This window comes from Ambystoma mexicanum, chromosome 6p (assembly GCF_040938575.1).
Source record: "Ambystoma mexicanum isolate Mex_15411 chromosome 6p, UKY_AmexF1_1, whole genome shotgun sequence".
NCBI lineage: Eukaryota > Metazoa > Chordata > Amphibia > Caudata > Ambystomatidae > Ambystoma > Ambystoma mexicanum.
In genome coordinates this window covers 1,500,142,050-1,500,158,509 of record NC_090935.1, presented here as the reverse complement: position 1 = coordinate 1,500,158,509, position 16,460 = coordinate 1,500,142,050, and the positions used below count along the sequence as shown (strand labels likewise).

General features: G+C 49.0%; 1 protein-coding gene across 1 annotated transcript in view; it reads right to left on the bottom strand.

Moving 5' to 3' along the window:
- FRAS1 (Fraser extracellular matrix complex subunit 1) overlaps nt 1–16,460 on the bottom strand; it is a 1,618,415-nt gene that overhangs the window by 808,467 nt on the left and 793,488 nt on the right. The gene's annotated exons all lie outside the window — the stretch shown is intronic.

Here is a 16,460-nt window from a genome sequence, read left to right as displayed (position 1 = left end):
GCCAAAGCTTCTGCAGGGGACATTTTGAAAAGTTCTACCCCCACTCAGGTACTTACCTGGAATTTTGATCCTGTGTAGGCACTACACCCATTTATCTGTTAGGGAAGGACTGCTGAAGTTAGGTGTCTGCCTTATACTTATGAGGCAGGGTATATAGTTTATGTTTTAATGCATTGTTCTTTTCACTTGTTACAATTTCATTGCTTTGAACTTGATTGGAACATATTTTACTATATTTTGCGTGTAGGTAATCTCATTTTGAGATTACCGGCTGTGTACATATAAGTCTTCTTCTTGAGATTTACTCTGCGCGCCAAACCAGGTTTAGTCCCTTTGTTCGCTTTGTCTTTGGCAAGTGAAGCCCGCCTCTGCCTCCAGGGTGTCTGGCAGGGACATGAAGTGAGGGAGGTGTCCGAAACTCCCTGTGCTTAGTCTCCCAGGAGACCCCAAATGCTCTCTGTGGCGATTGGCCGGCTGACTGTCGGCAAGGAGAGCCACCCTGCTGGGTGACTGATAGCGAGGCTGGAATGAATGGGCGAAACCTGAATAAAAGGCGAGGCTTTTGGCTTGGAAGGCAAAGTCGACCACTGGACGAAGGAACCAAAGAAGAACTTGAAGAGGATGCCTGCTGCAACTACTGGACCGTTGGTTTGCCCGGCGAAGCCCTGCTGCTGTGCTGAAACTCCAAATTCGTATCGACAGAGAAGCCCCTGCAAGGACGACTTCTCCCCTTGAATTGGTGTGACCAATCAACTCAAAAGTAAGCACCTGGACATGTTCTCTGAGCTGGTTGAATTTCCAAAGAGTTGTTGCTGGAAACCGAATAGCCAGGGAGAGGAACACCAGATTGTGTGCGTTGCTTTTAAGTTGGCCAAGAGCTTCAGGAAGATCCTCCGCACTCCCAATAAGCAGGACTGACCGAGCCTGAGCCCCCTCAACGGAGTGCAGACAACCCAGAAGCAAGGAAAGTCAATCTCGACAGCCAGAAACCACAGTGTTGCTATTTGCGGTAGTCGCGAGGAGCTAAAACACTGAAGTGCCACTTGTTTGAAGATTTCCAGTTGCGAGTGGTGACCGTCCCATTGCAGTGCAGGAGTCCCCAAAAGTCCTCCCTCTTGTCCCCACAACTGAGGCCCACGAACAGCGACATCGGCACAGCTGCACAGGAACAGGAGTCATCTTACCTCTTATTGTAGAGTTGCTTGCATCTTCTACTACTCACAAGTCTAAACAGCTTGTGGCCCTACATTGATTCTTCTTTTCTTCAAAGACTTCTAAAACATTGTGCAAAGACTTTTCTACTTACCTACCAGAAGTGATTCAACCTATATAGACTTTTGCCCATTGACTTTGGCTTAACCTGTACTGAATGACTCTTCTTGGGGGATCCAAATGTATTTGCCTGCTTAAGAAATATTTGTGATCTCTTGTTTATTCTAATAACCATTTCCTTTAACCAATTCCTAAGAATGTTCTAAATGCAACAGTAAGATATTAATGTGCCCAGCACCCTAGCTATTGAAGTCACCAGAGGATGTAGGTTGTGAATGTGAGCCATCCCAAAATGGCCTTTACTGATTTAGAAACTAACAGTGTGTAGTTTTGGAGTGTATTTGTGTGTTGCTTTTTTATTGCTCCCTTCTGAAGAAGGCTTATTCTAACTGAATGATAAAAATAAAAATAATTGTTTATTCAGAAACTGTGTGTCTAAGTGTTTATTTGAATACTTGTCACTATGAATCTCTGTGTAACTCCCCTACAGCTCCCACTGACCCCTCTTGAGATAAGCCTGGCTGCTCAACATGCTACCAACCTGTGTAGTACAGATTTATACCAAAGGTTGGGTTCCTATTGCCAGGAGGCCAGGGTTGTTGTAGTGCACCCAAAGGGTCCTGCATTCAAATCTTGCCTAACAAAATGTAAAGATGATGCCTATGGAGTTTGTCAGACTGCAAAGTCAAAAGAAACACAGAGTCCAAATCACAGAAAAATACATGAGAGAGTGAGAAAAAGGTCTCAGTGTCTCCAGATTAGAAATGAAAGGTCCTAAAGTCCAGCAAAAGTGCTAGGGATCTTTAAGGTAGAAGGGAATTAGCACATTTCTGATAATTCTCCCGAACACTCGTCCCCCCCAGACTAAGGGACAGGAGGATTTAATCCACTCCTGGATGAATCTCCTTACTCCAGTCGGTCATACTTTCTGGAGAGACCATCGGCATTTTGGTGATTACACCCTGACCTGTGTTCTATGGTGAAATCAAACCCCTGAAGGCTGATTGACCATCTTAACAATTTAGGATTATCCCCCTTCATCTGCATTAACCATCTCAAGGGGTGGTGGTCTATTCGAATTACAAAAGTAGATCCATACAAGTATGGTCTAAACTTCTTCAAAGACCACTCAATGGCAAAACATCCATGTTCTAAGGTTGCTCACCTTGTTTCTCGGTCCTTCAGTTTCCTACTGATGAAGCAGGGAGGGTGTTCCCTGCCTTTCTCATCCAGCTGACTCGGAAAGGCACCCTTTCCTGTATTTAAAGCATCATTGTGTACAATAAAGGATTGCTTGTAGTCAGGAGCTCTCAGAACTGGAGCTTGACAAAGGGCTTTCTTAAGTCCTTCAAATGCCTTAGTGCACTCCTCATTCCAACTGACCACCTTCTTGGGGAATTTGGGTAAGGAGATCCCATTCAAGGGAGAAGATATGTTCTGATAGTTCTCAATTAAGTTCCTATAGTAACCAGTGAGACCTAGAAAGGCTCTCACTTGGGTTTGAGTAGTAGGGGTGGCCCAGTCTTGTACAGCTTGTACTTTGCTAGGCAGTGACCTTATTTCACCTCCTCCTACCTCATGTCGAAGGTAGACCACTTGGCTCTGGCCAATTTGACACTTGTTTGCCTTTATGGTCAGATGGGCCTGCTGAAGAGGCTGCAATACATATCCTAGGTGGTCAATATGCTCTTCCCAAGTGGGGCTGAACACTGCAATGTCATCCATGTATGCCATACAGAAGTCCTCCATCCCATTCAGAACATGATTTGCCATCCTTTGGAATGTAGCAGGTGCAATCTTTAATCCAAAAGGCATACCCTTACATTGGTAGAGGCCTCCTGGGGTGGAAATGGCAGTTTCTCCTTGTCATGGTATGTCAGAGCCATTTGCCAATAGCCTGAGGTTAGGTCAAATGTGCTGAGGTACTTGGCTGAACCAAGTGTGTCCACCAGCTCATCTCTCCTAGGTAAAGGATGGTCATCAGTCGTGGCCACTGCATTAAGAGCTCTGTAGTCCACACAGAATCTCAACTCCTTGGATCCTGCCTTTAGTACTAGCACAACTGGACTAGCTCATGGACTTGTAGATGACTATTACCCTGAGATCAAGCATCTTCTTGGCCTCTTCCTTTATGTGGGTTCTTACATGGTCTGACATTCTGTATGTCACCCCTGTTTTTGATAGGGAGACAGTCACCAGTGAGGATATTATGCTGGCCCCAAGGGGTCAAGCCTGGTGTGAGTGAAAACAGGGAGGCAAACTTATTTAACAGAATTTTGCACTCCTCCTGTTGTTTCAGAGTCAGATCAGAAGAGAGATTTACTCCTTTTATTTTTCCATCTAGAGGCTGTCCCCTGAGAAGGTCAGGTAGAGGTTCACTCTCCTCCTCCTCTTGACCAGATGCTAAGAGCAAAGCTCCCAGGTCTGGTCTGGATACATATGCCTTTAGGTGGTTGGTGTGAAAGACCCTAGGGGCCTCCTTGGGATTGCCCAAGTCCACCAACTAATTGATCTCTCCAAGTTTTCCCACAACCTTGAAGGGTCTAATCCATTTGTCCTGTAAGGCCCTGTGCCTTGTAGGTACCATAACTAGAAATAGTTGGTCTTGAGTAAACTCAACCATGTTGGCCTTCTGGTCATGCCAAAGTTTCACCAGATCCTGACCTGCTTTCAAGTTATCAGAAGCTTCTGTCATCATGTGCGTCATTCTCCTACTCAGACCTAACACATAGTCAGTGACTCTCGCTGGCTTGTGGGAAGGAGCCCTCTCCAACCATTCCTTGATCAGGGCCAATGGACCTCTAACCGGATGACCATAGAGGAGCTCGAAGAGGCCGAAGCAAACCCCTTCCTGAGGGACTTCTCTATAAGCAAAGAGAAGGCATGGCAGTAGAAGGTCCCACTTTCTTATAAGGGGTTCTTCTAAAGCACATATCATGCTCTTCATAGTTCTATTAAACCTCTCAACCTATCCATTGGTTTGGGGATGGTAGGCTGTTGAGAACTTGTAGGACACTCATCAGTTTTTCCACATGGTTTGCATGTAGTGGGACATAAAATTGGCCCCCTGTCTGAGATCACCTCCTTTGGAAAACCTACCCTGGTAAAAATACCAAGGAGGGCCTTAGGCCCTGCCTGGGCAGTAACAGTCCTCATAGGTATGGCTTCAAGATACCTGGTAGCATGGTCTACCACAACCAATATAAATCGGTTGCCTGAAGATGTGGGAGGGTCTAGGGGACCAGCAATGTCAACCCCTACCTTCTCAAAAGGAACTCCCACCACTGTGAGGGGCACCAAGGGTGCCACGTTCTTGGATCCACTCTTGCCAGATGTCTCACAAGTGTGACAGCTTCTACAGAATGTATCTACACCAGACTCCATCTTGGGCCAGTAGAAATATAAAGCAATCCTTTGCTTGGTCTTCTTAAAGCTTAAGTGACCAGCTAAAGGAATCTCATGGGCGAACTATAGAAACTGGGGTCTCACCTCCTGAGGCACTAAAAGTCTTCTGTAATCCCCTGGTGTAGACTCTATGGGTTCACTGTAAAGAAGGCCATCCTCCCAGTACAGCCTGTGCTTCCCTGGCTCTTACACTTGCAGCTGGGAAGCTGCCTGTTGGTGAAGTCCTTCAAGAGTAGGACACTCTCTTTGACCTCTGCTGAAGTCTACACCTCCGGGGGCCACCTTCTGCAGGCAAAGTCTGCAGCTCAGGATGGTCTTTAGGATCCAGATCTCCAACAGGGGGAAAGCCTTCTTCCAGCTCTGTTTCACCAGTAGCTGGTTCACCATCCTCTGGTTGATCCTCCCACTCAGCCTCAGCTGGTGGAGGAGTCACAGGTGTGACCTTGGACTGTCACCTCTGGGATGTCCTTGTCCTATGTACAGGTGAGATACCTTTCTTCTTCCCTGAGACCTTGGGTTTCCCCTTTTTCACTTTCTTTGTCCTGGAATTAGAAGGATGTCCTTCCTGTGGACTGTGAGTTATAGGTACTTCTGTAACAACCACTGAGAGTCATCTAAAGTTGCCTCTCTGGCCAGTCTAGTCTGCTCCTGCTTCCTTTTACTGCAAGGCCGGGGGTGCTTGATACAATTCCAAGATCTTTTAAGTCATTCCCCAACAGGACTCTCCCAGGAACCTCATTTTGTACAGTGACAGGTATTCTACAGTCATGTTGTTGCACTGGATGAGAGCTGGTACTATTGGAACCATCAAGCTTAGTGGGGCCTTTGGGTAACTTAGCAACATCCACAGGTTTGAAAAAGGTTTCATCCACCACTGTAATGCTGGCGCCAGTGTCTCTAATGGCAGGGGTTTCCTGACCATTCACAAGTACACTGTCCTTGTAATATTATTTGGTATTATCTGCAATAGATTTATACACCTCTACATTCTGCTGTTCCCACAGACCAAGGGTTACTAAAGAAACACTGGCTGAGACTCCAATGGGGTCTTCAGCCAATAGATGAAAGTTTTCACTTGCCCTATGAGCTTCTCCCTCAGGGATGAAAGCAAAGGAGGCAGTGTGGACCCGTGAAGGTTTACCCTTCCATTTGGGATCCGCTTTCACATCGTCAGTTGACCCACATGCATAGCATTTACCAAATGTTTTCTGGAATGGGGCCTTCTGCTGACCTCCGTCTGGTTTAGCTCCAGAGGTTTCACTAGATTGACCTGGTTTCCCATATGGCTTACCCTTCTTATGTGTGTGGCCCTCTTTTGGGTGGTTGGATTTAGAATTCTCTTTGTGGGGCGCTGTTGAGCGCCGAACAAGATGGCCGCTTGAATGTGACTCTCCGCGGCAGGCAGGTCACAGGATCCTTTTTGCGGCACCTTCTTGCATTTATACCCGGCTTCAGAGGGCACGACTCGATTGCGGATGATCCGGGCTTCATCTGGCCCGAACCCCGACGCGAAACGGTGCCGGGGACCCTGAGATCCCGACATCTCTCCGCCCCTCCCCCACCAGCGAGGTGGCTTCGCGCCGGTGTCCTGCTCCGGCTGTGGGACGTGCCGGGCCTCTCTGCTCGCCGGTGCCATCACTCGTTCCAGTGAGGACCCCCACCCACCCCTGCCGAGGCTCACTGGTTGAGGAGGCCTCCCCCGGAGCCCTGACCCTGCGTTCTTCTTCAACCGCAGAGGGGCGGCACATACGGCTGCAGCGCGATTCGACGCTGCCTCGGAGGGTGTCCTCAGCGCTGCCGCGGCCCGGCCCCTCCTGGACCGTGATCCTGCTCGCCGGGGGCGCCGACTACTAGAGACCCTCCCCCCCTCAAGGATACTTCGGTGAAGGGGTCGAGCTGCGGCACACCCCTGTACACCTGGTGCCGCGCTCCCCCGCTGACATACACCGCAGGGCCCCGAGCCCAATAAGGTACGTGGTGCATGGAGAGGGGGTGCCGCCTCACTCCGCAGCCCGAGTGCTGGCGGTGCCCGCCTCTGTAACATAAGGGGCACACGTTGGACGCTGGCGCTTTCACCCAACACAGTCGGCTCTGCTCTGCAGCTGCATCACCCAGGTGCCCCTCTGCTCCGTAGATTGGGCTGTAATCCGGTAATTGACTTGGGGTGCTCTGGGCCACGCCAGCCACCCACATCACACCTCCTTTGGGGGGCCTCCTGGCCTGCGGAATCTCGGGGTTTGGTTCATCCCACATTGCTGCTTTTGAGCCTCAGCCTGTCCATTTCATCGGTAGGACACAGAGCCGGTTGGTGCTCTTCCCTACCCCTCCTACAGGCTTGCTTGGACTACCATATCTTGATCACGGCTCTCACAGCGGCCACCGCACACCACCACTTTTAGCCCCTGTGTCATCTACATCTGAACTCTCCGGACTGCACCTTCCGCACCGCCGGGGGCAGGCTGCACCTCCGCGGGCTCCACCGACGGCAACAGGCCTCACATATACGGGTCCACAGTCGCTGACCCCCCCCCGGAAAATCACCTGCTCCACATCACGCCTTGCATCCTGCCCTGCGTGTCGCACGGCCTGAAGTCCCCACACCTCTCTTTCTTGAGCTGCTGGGATTCCCCCCTTACTCCATTGGTACTCCAACATCGTCAGGATGACCAAGGGGGCCGCAAAGAAACAGAGCTCCATCAATATGTTTGCGAAGACGCCGGTGAGATCACCAGAGGAAACCACCGAGCAGGCTCCCACGGCGTCATCATCCGCCACAGCTCCGGAGTCTCAAAACATGATGGACTTTATTCTTGAGGGCTTCACCGCACTCCACTCAAAACTAGATGACATGAATGGCACTATATCCTCTATCAAGACCCATATTGAGAGGACGGATAGCCGGGTGGCGGAGGTCGAGACAAGGGTGGGCTCCGCTGAGGATGCATTGGGTGCCCTGCGCTCTGAGGTCATCGCTCTTTCCAACCGAGTCCTTGACGTGGAGAAGAACGACGAGGATTTGGAATCCCGATCAAGGCGCAATAACCTCCGTATTATCGGCGTTCCCGAGAATGAGGTTCATGAATCAATGGAAGATTTCATCGAACACACACTACTGACGCTCCTCGATTCACCCAAACTTTCCCCGCAATTCTCCATAGAGCGTGCACACCGAGCCCTAACGGCTAAACCCAGGCCTGGCGCTCCTCCTCGGCCCATCATAGCCCGTGTGCTGAATTTTCGTGACCGCGATGCCCTCCTCAGGGCCGCGAGGCTCAAGGGTGAGCTCTTACTGGGTGGTGCAAGAATCCACCTTTACCCAGACTTCTCGATGGCCGTCCAGCGTGAACACAAGACTTTCCTGCCGGTAAAGCGCAGGCTGCGTGATCACTCAATTAAATACGCCATGCTCTACCCCGCCAAACTTCGCATAGAACATGCCAACCGGGTGTTGTTCTTCACTCTTCCAGAAGAGGCCTCTAAATTCCTGGATGAACATTTCCCAGGCTGATCTCCCCCTCTGTTCAAGGCCCTACAGCTACCCTTCAGCCCGGTCGGGGAGGGCCCAAGCCCGGCCACCTTCCTGTACTGGAGTCACACTGGTTTTCTATTCTGTAACCTGTTTAGATTGTTCACTGTTACGAATATGTGCCACGTCAACATGTGCAACATCTCTGCCCAAGTTACATGCAAGCTCTCACTGTTGGCACCTTTTATTTCACTTGGACCTGCCGCTGCCCGGAGAGACGCGGCCAATCCGGCCTACAGGCCCCCAGGCGCTGATGCCTTTGGTTTGGTTTTGGTTGAGGGGTTTTGGGATTGCCATCCCTCTGTTTAGGGGAGGGATGTGGGTGGGGGTGGGACATGTTGGGGGTTATGTTACAAAAAGCTTGGCGTTGGCAGCAATTACGGACCGCGAGGTGGTACTCAATGACTGTTACTGCAGGGCTGCTACACTGGCCCATTGGTTATTGGTATTTTCTCTGATATATTCGCCCCCGTATCAATGTCTGGGAGCGACCTGACTTTTATGAGCTGGAATGTTCGGGGGTTGGGTAATTATAAAAAGATGAGGCAGCTACAGCTGCAGGCTGAGCGTCATGGATCCAAGGTTCTTTTCTTACAGGAGACACATGCCCGCACGGAACAGTGTATAAGATTTGCCAAATCATGGGGCCCCCACAGATTCTCCACTGATTTCTCTTCCCAAAGCCGTGGGATCATGACCCTCATTCATAAGAGTCTCGTTCACTCTCATCTCCTCACACATAGACCCTCAAGGCAGATATGTACTGCTTCATGCTACGCTTCAAAATAAGGAGATAGTCCTGCTGAACATTTATGGTCCCAATATAGATGATCCACATTTTTATGTACAGGTCTCGTCCCTTCTCGATGGCTTCCCCCTTGTTCCCATCCTCTGGGTGGGGGGGATTTTAACACAATTTTTGATGTAGCCCTCGACAGATCTGGGTCCAAACCTCGTCAACTTTCTAGAGCAGCCTATGCTGCACTATCGTCCCTGCCCCATCTCTCCATGGTTGATGCATGGAGGTTCTTTTACCCGGATTCCCGTGTTTATTCTTTCTATTTCCCGTATTGATAGATGGGTGATCTCCAACGTACTAGTTAAGAATGTCATACAGCTAATGATTCTCCCCAGGACCCGGTCTGACCACTCTCCTGTGACTATCACCATAGACTGGGGGCCGGATCCCGGCCGTACTCGACGTTGGAGGCTGAAGCCTCTTTCCCTTCTGGACCCGGAGTTTTGTTCTGAACTCGAGCTATCCATCGTGGTGTTCTTTTAGACAAACACAGGCTCGGTAACATCGCAGGCCATTCTATGGGAGTCCTTCAAGGTTTACATTAGAGGGATAGCGCTGTCGAAGGAGAACGGTGTCCTTAAGTCGATCCGCAGAAACCTCGGCGAGAGCGAATCTAAATTATCGACCCTTGAGGCTAAATGTTCACTTCACTCCACTCCGGGTGCCCTGGCGGACATCGGGGTGGAGCTGGATACGTTCCGATCCCTTGCGGAGCGCGAACAAAAATTCTTGGATAACCCTGGCATGGCGAGAAGATACAGGGAGGGCGAGCGCCCGGGCCGATTTCTGGCAAGACTTATCCGTCACGAGATGGGGTCCCCGCATATACTTGGGATTGAGAGACCTGACGGCTCTATGGCTGTCACCTCACAGGACATCAATACGGAATTCTTCACGTTCTATGAAACCCTATATTCCAACTCTGATGAGGTGCCAGCGGCGGAGATTGACTCCTTTCTCGATACCCTTCCTTTGTCGACTCTCTCTCCGGAGTCCGCGGGTTCCCTTGATTCCCCACTTACGCTTGAGGAGCTCTCTGATGTGGTGGACTCCTTATCCTCGGGGAGGGCCCCTGGCTCGGATGGTATCCCAGTTGAATTTTATAAGCGCTATAAACTACTATTGCTCCCTCACCTGATGGCTCTCTGGGAGGAATCGGTTGAAGCCGGTGTATTTCCCCCTTCACTTCGCGAAGCCACAATTACGGTATTACTTAAATCTGGTAAAACCCCTCACAATGCGGCTCGTACCGCCCGCTCTCACTTATAAATTGTGATGTCAAAATATACACTAAGGCACTAGCACTCCGGTTGGCTCCCTTCTTGCCATCTATCATCCATCCGGATCAGGGGGGCTTCATCCCCGGTCGCTCTACCTCTCTGAACCTTAGGCGTCTCTTTAATATAATTAACAGAATAAACCCCGAGACACATGCGGTAGCGGCCACGCTTGACGTGCAAAAAGCGTTTGATTCAGTTTCATGGAGGTATTTGTGGCGGGTCCTCGAGAGCTGTAAATTTGGTCCCTCTTTTCTCTCCTGGGTTAAATTGCTCTACTCTGATCCTGTGGCTAGGGTCCGCACCGGCGACCGCTGCTCCCCCCTCTTTGGGATCGCCAGGGGGACAAGACAGGGATGCCCTTTCTCTCCCTTGATCTTTGCCATAGCAACAAGAGCCCTTCGCTGATATGTTCCGCCATTTCCACGCACATAGAGGACTCCGCACGGCAGGCCAGGCGGACGTAGTGTCCCTATATGCCGATGATGCTCTGCTGTTTATATGCTCTCCCTCCATCAACTTACCCCCAATACTGGAAGACGTCATACATTTCGGCCGAATTTTGGGCCTTAAGGTGAATTGCTCGAAATCTACACTCTTCCCTCTTACAGAATGCACCCCCCCCCCTCCTGACACCCAGGGGTTCACATGGGCCCAGTCTACTTTCACCTACCTGGGGATCGAGATAATGCACCATCAAGCGCTGACTTTCAACGAGAACTACCAAAAGTATCTCACACATTTGTCATCTAAGGTTCTAGTCTGGGGCAAACTCCCGATATCCCTCGCAGGCAGGATAGGTCTACTGAAAATGGTGGTGTTGCCCCAGTTACTCTACAAGTTCACCAACATCCCCCTGTGGCCAGGGGGGGGGGGTTTCTTCTGGGAACTGACCCGCACGGTCAATTCCTTCCTTTGGCATTCGGGTGCAGTCCGCCTTAAACTGGATACCTTGTCTACCCCTATGTCTTATGGGGGCTTTGGTGCCCCTGACTTCCTTAAATACTGGCTGTTATCCCAAATCAATATACATCCTACTGGTTTAACGCAACGGACCCCCCCCACATGTTAGACTCGAGAAACTTGCGGTCTGCGACCGTGAAATCCGCTCCTTGGTGATACAACCTGCCCCTCTGGCGCTGGACTCACAGAGCCCGGTCGCCTGCACATCCCAGGCATTGGCAAAAACATGGAAATTGTCCAGTACTGCTTACACCTTTCATGGTAACCTCCCTCTCTGGAACTTCCTACCGGGGGTCCCACGGGTGCCACCGGCCATGGTCCGACGCTGGGCTGAGGCGGGATATGAGTTGCTTCGCAATGTGTTTGATCAGGGTATATTTGTTGAATGGCCCGACCTCCCATTGTCCTTAAGGAGAGGCCGGTGTGTATGGCTCCAATACTCATCCCTTCGCAGGATCCTTAAACGTAATTATCCGATGTTCCCGGCTTTACCACCGGACGACCCCCTCATCGAGGAACTCACCTTCCCCTCACCCACTAGAGGTAAAATATCTAGACTATACACTATGCTGCAGTCCAGATCTATTCCAGAATTCACTAAATTGAGGCGGGCGTGGGAGGCGGACCTTGGTGTTGAAATGTCTGATGAGCGCTGGGCACACTTGTGTGAGTTGTCTTTCAACTCCCGCTTCAAACTGATACAGTTTAAAGTCCTACATAGGTTCCACTACACTCCGATCAGATTGCACCGTATGTCCAGTGATCACCCCTCTAGCTGCCCTAGGTGCGGCCTGGATGCTGCCGATTACATTCATATGATTTGGTCCTGTCCCCATCTTTCACAGTTTTGGGAGGCAGTCTGCTCGACGGTGTCTGCTATGCTCGACCATCTCATCAGTCCCTCCCCGGTGGTATGCCTCTTCCATGACCTCCCGGGCCTCCCCCGGAACTCCAAAAAACTAGCTGGCCTCTGCATGCTTCTCGCTGTACGATCCATCCTACTGTGCTGGCTTCGCCCCTCGCCTCCCACGCACGCCCAATGGCTAAGAGCGGTCACGTGGGCCTCGGACTCTGAGGAAGCCTGATCTCACCTACAACCTACTCACTCTAGGCCCAGGAATATCTGGCTCAGATTCCGATCTTATATGTCAGACCTGAATACGACACCGGCCACATCTCCTCTAGCTGCCTCTCCCCACCGACCCGGGCTCTCGCCCCCATCATAGCTTTCTGACATTTTGTGCATGTTATAAAAGTGCCCAATGGCTGTGTTCATTTGCGATGTAACTCCTGTTTGCCTATACTGTGTATTTTTGTATTCGTATTGTACTTGCCTGGCGATGTTCGCCTGTTTTTTGCTGCCACGCTAAATGAATAAAAAGAAGTTTAAAAAAAATAATAATAATAATTCTCTTTGTCATCTTTCTTGTGCTGCTTCCCCTGATCCTTTTTATGAGTGGCCCCAGAATCCTTGCGAGTGTCCCTATTGGCAACCCGCAAGTCAGCAGCTTCTACTAGCTTTTTGGGATCAATCTCTTTTGAGTCAGCCAAGTGCTGTCTCAGCTCAGGAGAGCAGGCATCAAAAATAGATTTCTCATTCCTGCAAAGGAGTTCACTCTGTAACCCTTAACGCACCCATCTATGTTTTTCAAACATTTACACCCCTAGGTAGCCCAAGCGGTATCATCCGTCTTTTTGAGGGTCCTAAACCTCTTAAGGTACTGTAAATCTCAAGAAGGACCTTTCCAACAAGAAATTGTGAAAAAAGAAGACACAACTAGACTAAGGGGATACTAAGTAACCCCTCCAGCACCCTATTGTAAGATAGTGTGTGCCGGGTCTAGAAATGTACAAAATGTAAGTAAAGTCAATTTCACTTCATTGCTCTTGGAAACAACAGTTTCACCAAGAGAAGGTATTTAAACCTTTGGGAATCTAAGAGACTTCCCTGTGCCACTGCACTGAAGGTGCTGTGTGTCACAATATAAAGATGATGACTATAGAGTTGGCAGGCTCCAAAGCCAAAAGAAACAGATTCCAAATCAAAGAAAAATACCAGAGAGAGTGGGAAAAAGGTCTCACTCTCTCCAGGTTAGAAATTAAAGGTCCTAAAGTCCAGCAAAAGTGCTGGGGGTCTCTAAGGTAGAAGGGAATTAACACATTTCTGAGAATTCTCCCTAACACAGGGCCAATACTTCAGCTTTGTCAAAGTGAGACAAAACCCCCCTCAGCCATGATGAGAAGGTCAAAAGGCAAATTCTCCTGAGTCAGTCCTAACCATAGAGATGTTGTCAGCTGAGAGATCCGAAATTCCTGCACCCTCCTGCCCCCCAGTGACAGCATATATCTCAGCAGTACATCTCAATCTCAAGCCATGCCTTAAACACAAGATACTTGCAAGTTTTTCTCTGGTTTTCCTTCAGATCCATTACCAGAACAAGAACCCAAAAGAAGCTTCAGCATGAGAATCATGATCCACAGTGGCGCATTCAAGATACCAGCTCCGCAGCATTCCATGATCAACAGAGGAAAGAGGGAACCCCACAGAAAATTAACCCCACAGTCACAGGACCCAGTATCCCCAGCAGATAAGAGCCACAAAGTTCATGCACAACTGCCGAACAACTCCCCATGAATAGGTGTGGCCTATACTAAATGTGTATGATATTGTCGGACTTCCCTAGAATTACTGTTAGGTATTCTGAAGAAGGTTTATGCTTTGGTATGTGTACCTTCAAGCATTGTGTTGTGTTTTTATAAATGTGTTTATTACTCTATGACCAGTGCTTACCCCAAGACTTAACTTGGCCTATTTGTATTTATAATAAACCTTTATTTTTGTATAATACTTCTGGTTGTCAGTTTTTCTATTGAATACTTGGTATACCTCAGTGTACTTTCCTACAGCGCTCCCTCCCAAGGTAAGCCTAGCTGCTCTGTCTATGCTACCATATACTCAGGTGGTACAGCCTTATGCTAAATGTGGAGTTTTGAACGGTCTCAGTTGAATGGATTTACTAAGCCCTTAGTTGAACTTCAGAAAAACTGTCCTAACAGTGTTGATGCAGCAAATGTAGGAAAGAAGCTGCAGTCCCTCAAGCAGTAAAAGCGCTGCTGCTCCACACACTGGTCGTGTTTACTCCTGCTAGGACTATCAATCTTTAGGGTGACTCTCTCCACTCCCATCCTTCAAGTATATGAAAACATCCTAAACTTTGACATCTGCAGGCTCGGACTGGCCTATAGGCCAATAGAGCAGTGCCCGAACCAAAAACACAAAATGCTAGTGTGGGCCAGTTTTGTTTGGTCAAAATGGCCCACTTTTCTGGCCCATATGGGCCCGTTTGAGAAATGAAGTCACCATTCGGCTAATAGTTTTGACCAGTGTTACTGAATAAATATTCTTTAAAATGCGCAATTTGCATCAAATATTATTAAAAAAAAACTCTCCCTTGGGAATTACTCTAACAGTCTGTCACAAAAGGAACAAATTGCCATTTGCAACTGTGGGTCCCTTTTTCATTGGTGCCCAAGACAATTTTATGCCACAGTCCGACCCTGTCCATCAACTAGTAAAGCGGACAAGCAAGTCATTAAAGGAGGAAAATGGCAGAAAAAGAAAGCTACTTAATGCGTGTTTCAAGATACCAACAAGTGATTATGTCCTTTAGCAAAGACCTTCATGATTGACCCAATCACTAAGTGGTCACCGGAATGTGAAACTATTAGACATGCTAAGTGAGTGCAAATGTTGTCTCTATTCTGACAAATATTGCTGTGACCACACCTGTAATCAGCACTCTGTTGGTAGATAGAGGAGTACTGTGGCGAACCAGAAGGAGTCGGACTAAGTAATGCCATGTTCAAGGGTTTTTATTAAAATAATTAGAAAACGCCAATCTAAACCCATCGCTATGAGGGAAGTTCCCGGCCTAACAAAACTAAATGTAAGAGTGCTCATCAAAGACAAAAGAAATAGTCCTTAGTCCAAATCCTAATGGCTAACTGGCCCTACCACTTAGGAAGAAATGACAAAAAGAAGGAGGCCAGAGCAATAGGCTTGGTCTTTGGCTTCTGCCTGGCCCAACAATTGAATCCCTTTTCCATGAAGAAGGTAGGTTTTTAAAAGTTCATCAAGTCTTTCCACAAATTTCATCAATTTCCCGCAGTACAGACCTCAGTCTGTTTGCAGGCATTGTATGCCAAGTTTTCAACTGTTTACATATACTCCATACTGTTTCCTTTTCTCATGAAACACAAGGTTTTCTTAATACAATTCTGTCCTTTTTCACTTGGTGCTTGACAGTGCCTTTGTCTTGTTTTAAATACTGGCACCCTGCAGGTTCTCTCTCTTCCCAGCTGTGTTAACTATGTTTTTGTATATTTCCAGGACCCACCCAAAGTCCTCTCTCTATGTGACAAGCTTGCTTAAGCAGGGCCTCGGTAGGGCGTCTGCCCGTTTGGGTTTTCTTGGCTCCCGTAAACTTTGTGGCTTCTCCAGTATCGAAGATTAATGTCTTTCTGCTTTTCAGGGCTCCCCAAAGCACACTGGCAGGATTGCTTTAGGAGGGATTCAGTAGGGTGTCTGCTCGCTCGGGTTTTCTTGGCTCCCGTAACCCTCGTGGCTTTCCCAGCCTCTGTTATCACTGTTCACCCCTATAAACAACGTTACCTCTTTGGGCGCATATGCTTCCCTTGCGCTGCTCGGTTTGGGAACTAATGCACTTCTTATGCAGAGATTGGGGTTCCGACTTCTCAACTGCGGTCTGGTCTCAGCGTCAGTTAACGGGCTCCTGGCCCACCAGAGCTTCCGTATGGTCACACACCAGGTGAGACAGTTGCTTTACTGTCTCCATCTCTCTCCCGACCTTGGCTTCTTGGTCGGTCAGGACCCCAGCCTTCCGGCGTCCTGCTAGCGATCAACTCACTTTCCACGCTACCACTGGCTCTACGGTGTAGCTTGCTCCGCCCCTCCAGGACGTCTTCCCGTCAGAGACTCTCCTCTGCGTAGGATTCGCTCTCCTCCTTTCCAAGTTCCTTGTGTTTTTGTGTATGTCATCACAAGCAAAAGGGGTGTGTCATGCTACCGACAGTGGAGTTCAGACAGGGTTCATCATTACCTGAAGCCAAAGAGATTGAAGAAGTGTCACAATTTGATGGATTCAAACCAGGGTCAGCAACAGTCTTTTCAATTCCCATGTAGGCAGGCAATGTGCTC